Source organism: Pseudorca crassidens, chromosome 9, assembly GCF_039906515.1.
Source record: "Pseudorca crassidens isolate mPseCra1 chromosome 9, mPseCra1.hap1, whole genome shotgun sequence".
Classification (NCBI taxonomy): Eukaryota; Metazoa; Chordata; class Mammalia; order Artiodactyla; family Delphinidae; genus Pseudorca; species Pseudorca crassidens.
Genome location: NC_090304.1, coordinates 51,899,107 through 51,908,325, shown reverse-complemented (window position 1 = coordinate 51,908,325; position 9,219 = coordinate 51,899,107).

Below are 9,219 nucleotides of genomic sequence, written 5' to 3'. Positions count from 1 at the left end.
GTTTTTCTATCAAATTGTTATTCCATGCTCCCTGCTGAACCTGCTCACTCCCCTCCCTGCTCTGTGTTTCTTCATCTCACTTTTCCCTCCTTGATATTATATTATGTGTTAGTTTGTTTATTATCCGTCTCCAGTTAAAACATAAATCCTGTTCACTCTCTGGAGATCCCAGAACAGTGCCCGGCACTGAGTAGGTGCTGAATAAGCCTTTGTTGAAGGAAAGCGCCGCTATTACATCTCACCTTGTGTGGAGCACGTGGCATGATGCTGCAGTCCCCCCAGCCCCAGGCGTGCCACACAGCCTCTGCCAGGAGCGCAGCTCTGTATGGGTCTGTGAGCCCCGGGTCTGTGAGCCCCCCGGCCTGGGTCAGTGGCTCCTTCCTCCACTTGCAGCCCAGCCTGGGTCCGGAGAAGGAGAAAGTAACAGCACAGGGCTGGGATGGCTTAGGGGTTGGGCTCTCACCTGTCTGTCCTAGTGTACCCTGTGAACCAGACACCACCCGGACATGGCTGGGAGGCTCAATCCCAGAGTTACACTGAGCTGACCTTCCCAGCCAGTGTGGCCCAGGGGATGGCACTGAGCCAAGAGCTGATGACGTGTCTGCCTTGCCACATTACCCAGCCTTTCCCCTCCCCTTACTAGTCCTCTTTCTCCTTCTTTGTACAATGGCAGCTTTGGGATGACTGATCGCTAAGGCCCACCAGCTCCGCCTGTCTTTGGTTTCTTCTTATTCCCTGTCCACCCCAGACCTCTGCACCAGCCACTCTAAGCCACTTGGTAGAGGTACCCAGTTCCAGCTAACAGCTATGTTCTCACGGCAGGTTTGCACAACAGACTTCCCTTTTTTTTTTTTTTTTTTTTTTGCGGTACGCGGGCCTCTCACTTTTGTGGCCTCTCCCGTTGCGGAGCACAGGCTCCGGACGCACAGGCTCAGCGGCCATGGCTCACGGGCCTAGCCGCTCCGCGGCATGTGGGATCTTCCCGGACCGGGGCACAAACCCGTGTCCCCTGCATCGGCAGGTGGACTCTCAACCACTGCGCCACCAGGGAAGCCCCAGACTTCCCTTTTAACATATGAATAAATAGTAACCTCTCAGTAAAATCTTGGAGTCCTCTCATGGCAGTAATTGTGCACGTACTGATGGGAAGGAACTCGCCACAGTGAGTAACATGCTCTGTTCCCCTCTCTTTGATTATCACTTTGACATCTGTCACAAACATACCTTCTGTTCCTCTAATAATATCTATGGGTCTATTTTGCTGTCAGCAGCAAAGCTTCCCTGAGTAATCTCAAAACCCTAAAGAAACAATACCTTGGTGTCACATTCTTCTCAAGGTTTATTTTGTAGGCAACTTTGCCAACAACAACCTCTGTTTATGTATTATACCCTGGGGGTGTCCACTGCTCCAGCCACTACCCTAAGGGTGTCCCTTATCTTTAGGTCCAAGACCCTCCCCTCTATCCTGGTCAGGCCCTTTGCTGACCCTATTCCCTGTCCTTCCCTGGGGCTCAAATCCAGGCCTTATCTGTCTTAGAGACCATGGATGGTTGGGGCCTCAGGTACTGTCTTAAGGGCACTTGGAACACTTCAATGTCAACCAGAGAATGTTACTCAGAGAGGTCTGTCCAGACTTGTCTGGCCCCAGCCCTCTGGCAAGTCTAGACATCTCCACCTCTAGTCAAACGATCTCCCTGGTATGTCCAAAGGTGAGCTTTGCATCTCTCCTGCACCTGCTGCTATCTCAACCTCAGCGAGGGCACCTCCAGCCAGCTGGTCACCTGTGCCAGGAACCTGAGAATCATGGAGCCTCCTCTCCCTCCCTCCCTGCCCTCCTCCAATCACTCAGTCCTGGCCATCCCTCAGTGATATCCTGGGGATTGTCCACTTCTCACCTTCAGTAGCCTCATCTGTGTTCTTATTTCATCTTCTCTCATCTGAACCTTGAGCAGTGGACTCCTTCAGTCTCTGCCCTCAATCCGTGCTCCATGCAGCAGCAGGGAGGAAGCCTACTGGCAGCACATCCACCCTCATCATTCTCCTGCTCAAAACCTTTCCATGACTCCCCGTTGCCCTCAGGATAAAATTAGCTCCTTGTCCTGATATTTGAGGCTCTTCACGATCTGGACCCTGCCAGCCTCACCAGCTCACCTCCCACTGCTGTTCCACTGACTGCTGAGCATTCTCCTGCTCCCAGCCTTGGTTCAAGGTGATCCCTCCACCTGGAATGCTCCCTCCTTCCTAATCCTTAGATTCCTTCACCTTCAATCATCTGGAGAGTCCACAGCGGCGGGAATCAACTGGTTATCCAGGGAGGATGGATAAACAAGGCTTTTCTCAGGGCACATGTGTATGTTTAGCATCAGTCAACGTTTATCTGTTTATTCATGTATATATAGGCTTGTTTCAAAAAGGATTTGAGGGCTTCCCTGGTGGCGCAGTGGTTGAGAGTCCGCCTGCCGATGCAGGGGACACGGGTTCGTGCCCTGGTCCGGGAGGATCCCACGTGCCGCGGAGCGGCTGCGCCCGTGAGCCATGGCTGCTGAGCCTACGCGTCCGGAGCCTGTGCTCCACAACGGGAGAGGCCACAACAGTGAGAGGCCCGCGTACCGCAAAACAAACAAACAAACAAACAAACAAAAAACGGATGTGAGGTGGACCATTACACATTTACTGAGTTGTAGCCAACTGCCGCAAAATCCATGTGCGCATGTGCATCCACACTCCCTCTGGCAGACATGAGACCCAGGAACCGCAAGGGCCAGGGCACAGGGCTCCAAGGTGAGGGAAGTCGGGGGAGTTGGGAAAGAGGAAGGAGGGTGGCTAGAGAGGTGGGGGGGCTTGGAAGGAGGGAACAGTGAAAAGGGCATGACAGGAGGTGGGAACAGAGGGAACAGAAGGAGCAAAGGCTGCAGGTGGGGGGAGGGAGGAGAACCGCAGCTTCCTTCTCTGACCCTTGCTTGCATTTCCTTTCCCTTTTGCACATGTTGGCTTCAAGATCTCTTCCCCTTTCCTCTTGCAACATTGCCCAGTGGGGGACAGGGTGGCGATGGAGGTAGTGGGGGCTGAAACTGCGGGAGCCACTCAGGCTCCAGATTCCCCTCAGGAAGGAGCCCTGGTCCCCAGCCAATGAGCAGCCCTGTGGTCACAGCACACTCCGGAGTTCCCAGCACGCTTTCCATCCTCCGTTCATCTCCCAACCAGCCTGTGCCTATGTGTCACTGTATCCATTTCATCAGAGAGGAAACCAAAGACCTGAATGTTGGTGACAGAGCAAGGACTCCATCCCTCCGTCCTCAGAGGCTAAAATCCTTCTTCTGTCAACTATTCCAGGTGCCATCTGCTCCTGAATCCTCTGGGCACAGCACAGGGAGCTCAAGAAGTAGGTTGGGAGCTTCCCTGGTGGCCCAGTGGTTAAGAATCCGCCTGCCAATGCAGGCAACACGGGTTCGAGCCCTGGTCCGGGAAGATCCCCCATGCCGCGGAGCAACTAAGCCCGTGTGCCACAGCTACTGAGCCTGCGCTCTAGAGCCTGTGAGCCACAGCTACTGAGCCCGCGTGCCTAGAGCCTGTGCTCGGCAACAAGAGAAGCCACCACAATGAGAAGCCTGTGCACCGCAATGAAGAGTAGCCTCCGTTCGTCGCAACTCGAGAAAGCCCGCGCACAGCAACGAAGACCCAATGCAGCCATAAATAAATAAATAAATAAAAATTAAAAAAAAAAAAAAAGAAGTAGGTTGGCATCGGGGAGGGTCCCTGAGAAGGGTCTCCCCTCACTGCACCCTCCAGGCCAGGGGGCACCAATACCTGGGCTTAACCTTCATGGGCTACTTTAGTCACTGGGCCCCTCTGCATTTCTACCTAGCCCTGGTGCACAGGGCATAGAACCCGGCCAGGCACCAGGAAGCCCAGGCTCCAGCCCCAATGCTGCCATCACTAGCTATGTGGCTCTGGCCAAGACCTCAGCTCCTCTGCCCTTTGCCTTCTGCAGGCAAGTTGCTGAGCTAGAGGGTCTTCAAAGTCCTGAGCTCTCTGAGCTCCCTGACTCAGATTTCCCTGGATTTGGTTTCTCTGTCTGCAGAGTGTGTGCCAGGCTGAGAGCAGGACCAGTTCCCACCCCATCCCGCGGGTCATCCCTGAGGGGGCACTCCAGGCAGTGGGGATGGTGGCCAGGGGGTACAGATTCTAGTTTCATCTGTTGCAACCAAAGATGGCCTGGCCCACTCCCCAACCGTCCCCAACTGACCCCAACACTGAGCGGCTGGTAATTGACCCAGGTTGAGCTGAGGCAGCTGTCAAGGCAGCCCTAAAATTAGCCCCAACAGGGATAGGGAGAGAGCCCTGACCCGGGCTTCTGGCTCCAACAGCCCCAAGGGACTGAGCCCACACTTCACTGAAGGCGGGAGAGGTCAGCCAGAGTTCTGGCAGTGTCCCTACCATGATGTTGGGTGGGGAGAGTCACAAATGAGTATGGACACATTTCAGGAGAGGGGATGAAGGGCGGGCACCCTCTGCCAGTTGCTTGGGCCCTGATGGAGTTCCCATTCCCCAGCCCATCAGAACCCTGGGAGGGTCCAGGGAAGGATCTTGCTATTTATATTCTTCCAGAACAAGGTTGAGGCAGCCAACCTCTCTTCCCAAGGCTGAGTTGGACAGCCTCACACCTTAGCATCAATTCCCAAGCACAGAGGAGCCAGGAGGTCTGTCAGCCTGCTGTGAGAGTAGGTTGGAGATACCAGGGACAGGCCCAAAGCCAGCCCCTCCCACTTAGAAATAGCAGCTCCGCCCACTTCCTTCCTCTCTGCCTTGTGCTCTGAGGATCTTGTTAAAATGCAGATTTTAATTCAGAATGTCTAGGGTGGCATGTGAGATTCTTCAGGATTCTAACAAGGTCCCGGGGTTGGTCTGCAGACTACTTTGATCACAGATCTTAGTTCCCAGCCAGCCTGGGTGGACCCCAAGGCCAGGCTCCTTGTCTTCTGTTTCATAGGCATTCCCCAACCAACCCCAGTAGAGCATGTGGGCACATGATATAGTAGGTGGCTGACTGTTTAATTGTGGGTTCCTGTGTGGGTGTGTAGACGTTCATGGCAATCCTTGTGCCCCTGTGCATCCAGCTTGTGACTTGTTACATGTATAGAGAGTGTTCAAAAATGCAAGCAATAAAACAAAAAAACAATAAAAACAAAAGTTGCTAACATTAAAAAAAAAATAGCCAAGGGACTTCCCTGGCAGTCCAACAGTTAAGACGTGGTGCTTCCACTGCAGGGGGCATGGGTTCGATCCCTGGTTGGGGAACGAAGATCCCACATGCCACATGGTGTGGCCAAAAAATTAAAATTAAAAAATTGAAAAATAGCCAACTTCTATTGAGCACTGTGCCCAGGCCAAGTACTAACAAGTTTACATACAATGTCTTATTTAAGTCTCATAACAACTCTGATGAGATGAGAAAATTGAGGCTCACAGAGGTTAGGTGACTTGTTCAAGGTCACACGACTGTTAAGTAGCAGTCAGGGTTGCTGTCAGGGCTGGGCTACACATGTGCACCAGTGTCGACCGGGGCACCCACCTTGGTGCCTGTGAGCTGCGGGGCATGTGTGCAGTTGGGTGGACATGGGCGAGTGCAGGAGCGAAGCCGCAGCAAGGATGAGTAGGGGAGGTAGGAGTCAGTGCATAACGATCAGAGCATGTGCAGAAGGCAGGTGGGGAGGAGGAAGGAGACACAGGCAGGAGTCAGACCAGCCTGGGCTTGATCCCTCCCCCTGCCAAGCCGAGTTTCCACTTTCTCCTCTGTGAAATGAATGTATAAGAGTTGCCTCATGAGGCTGCTGCTGTGAGAAAGGAATGTGATAACATGCACAAAGCGGCTCACCCAGGGCCAGCCTGACACACAGTAGGTGCTCAGGATGTGTGAGTTGGCCTTTCCTTCCCCCATCCCCCCATGACTGAACTGCTTGGCAATCTGGGGAGTGGATTCTCGCCTGGCTGGTTGCCGCCAGTTCATTGGATTAAAAGGAGGCATCCTGGGAAGGGCCAAGGACAAGCAGGGACAAGGCCAATAGGGTGGTGTTGGGGTCACAGCTGAGAGAGCCCCCCAGAGAGAGACAGACATCCAGACAGAGCTTAGAGCCTGGCCCACTGCCTCTTGCACTGGCTGAGACAGGAGAGCTGCAAGGCTGGAGACCACCTCCTCCCACAACTCAGGGGAAGCCCTCAGGAAAGTAAACACCCTGTATCTTGACTCAGCCCTCAGCTATGCCAGGCACATCAGTCCTCATGGTACAGACCTTGGTCCCCAGTGGGGGCCAAGTCTCCTCTGGGCTGGGCCGGGCCGGATGTCTGTTAGGTCAGGCTTTTGTAAGTCCCTGATGACTCATTTTCTCTTCCTCCACCCACACCCTAACCTTGCTCCCAGAGCTGTGGTGTCCCTGATACTGCCCACACCTGGATAGCTCACAGCATGGGCAGTTGTGAGGCATCAGTAGGCAGACCCCTTACCCACCGACCATGCATTGCCAGCAAGTTTGCTGCCTGAGTCACTCCAAGAGTAATAAGCTGCCTCCTGTAGGCCTCTGTAAAGAATGGGAAGTCGCCTGGGTGGGCATTAGTCTCTCCTGGGACTCAGGTGAATGGAGAAGGGGAATGGAGTCTAGGACACACTGCTGATGAGAGATGCCTAAAGCTCATCAGGGAGACTGAAACAGCACTGGTGAGTCCAGATGGCTCACAGCCATCACCTCCTAAATTTCCCACGTGAGGATCCTAAGGCCAAGAGAGGGCCACCACCAGGCCAGGGTCGCCAGGAAAAGGTGCGCAGAGCCCACCCCACCCACTTTGCTGATGGGAAAGCGCGGGGATGAGGCTGCGAAAGACGCTGGCTTTGGCGCCCCCATGTGGCAGAAGAGAAGAAAGACAGGGCTGGGCTGAGATTTGGGAAACAGGTTCCCCGGGTGGAGTGACCCCACTGCGTGGGGAGTACCCTTCCTGGATACAGGGCGAGGACTCTCTCCAGTTACACAGCCCCTGCCCCAGCTGGTCACTCCAATCCAATATCTACCTCCCCCACCAGACTGGGAGCCCCCCAGGAGCAGGGTGGGGTCTGATCCATCACATCCCTCAGATATGCTGGGAGGGCATTGTGAAGCTTTGAGGAAGTGGTTTGAACTGAATTGAATTCAGTATACATGGAAGGAAACAGGGTGGAATGTGGACAAAGATTTATGCACAAGAATGTTCACCAAATCCATGTCTGTAAAAGCAAAAATTGTGTTGATTATTGTTGAAGTGGGTGATGGGTACAGTGGTCCATTATACTATTCAATTCATTTTAGTGTGTGTTTGAAATGTTTTGAAACAAAGGAATTAATACAAAACATAAAATTCTAACAATATAAATCTAAATAAATTATGATGCAGCTGTGTAAAGGAATAGTGTCTAGAGGCATTAAAAATGCTGCCATGGAGTTCTTTTGTTTTTAATTATAATAGCTTTATTGATCTATAATTCACATAACATACAATTTACCCACTTAAAGTGTACAGTGCAATGTTTTTTAGCATATTCACAACGTTTTGCAGCCATCACTGTAATCAATTTCAGAGCATTTTCGTCACCCCCAACAAAACCCCAAACCCGTTAGCAGTCGCTTTTCATATGCTCCCAAACCTCCCCCTCCCCTCAACCCAGCCCACAAATCTACTTCTTCTCTCTGCAGATTTGCCTATTCTGGACATTTAATGAAAATGGAATCACATAATATGCGGTCCTCTGTGTCTGACTTTTTTTTACATAGCATAATGTTTTTAAGGTTCGTCCATGTTGTAGCATGTATTGGTACTTAATTCTTTTTGTGGATACACCACATTTTATTTATCCATTCATTAGCTGATGGACATTTAAGTTGTTTCCACTTTGGGCTATTACGAATAATGCTGCTAATAACATTCATGTACAAGTTTTTGTGTGGATATATGTTTTCATTTCTCTTGAATATATACCTAGGAGTGAAACTGCTGAATGATATATTAACTCTATGTTTCATTATCTGAGGAACTGCCAGACTATTTTCCAAAGGGACTGCATCATTTTACATTCCCACCAGCATTGTATGCGTGGTCAAATCTCTCCACATCCTTGCCACATGTGTTATTATCTGTCCTTTTAATATTCTAGCCATCCTAGTGAGTGTGACCCATGTAATTTTTAATGACATAGAAAGTGTCCTTGGTGTAATGTTAGATTTTTTAAAAGTAGACTTTAGAACTGTTATACAGTGTGATCTCAACTCTATATAATATAAATTTCTACAGAAATCAGACTAAAAGATAATCTACCAAAATGTTAATTTAGTTATCTGCAGACAATTTTGCGTGATTTTTATTCTTTCCTAAATTTTTGACAATTTGAACATGCTTTCATAGGGAAAAAAGCCAATATTATAAAAGAAGTTTAAAAAATCAGTAGGGGCTTCCCTGGTGGCGCAGTGGTTGGGAGTCTGCCTGCCAGTGCAAGGGACGCGGGTTCACGCCCCGGTCCGGGAGGATCCCGCATGCCGCGGAGCGGCTAGGCCCATGGGCCATGGCCGCCGGGCCTGCGTGTCCGGAGCCTGTGCTCTGCAACGGGAGAGGCTGCAGCGGTGAGAGGCCCGCGTACCGCAAAAACAAAAACAATTTAAAAAAATCAGTAAATATTAGAAAGAGATAATGCAAATAAATTAAAATAAAATATCAAAAATGTATCGAATGAAACTGATTAAATGTCAGTATGCAGGACCTTGGGCACTTGGAGATGGGGTCTGAGTGGGGATGGAAGAGGAAGAAGAGTCAGGCCACAGATTTTAGGGTGTAGGGGTGTCCAGAAAAGGAACATTACTTTCAGTAGGAATCAGGGAAAGCTTCATGGAGGAGGCAGCCTGCAGCTATATGGACTCTGAAGCAAGAGGCAGATTTAGACTCATGGAGATGAAGTGGGGGGATAGATTACAGATCCCAGCTATCAGACATAGGCCTGACCTCTGCGTGCACAGACTGCTGGGGTTGCAGACAAGGACTCCAGTGTCTCTATAGGAGAGACGGTGACCTGAGCAAATCTGGCTCTGCCCTAATTCGGGGTGACTGACCTTGCCCAGTATGCTGAGGATGAGTTTCCTACTCTCTGAAATGGCCATGATAACCTTCCTTGAGAGTTGTCATGAGCACTGAATGAGATAGGAGTGT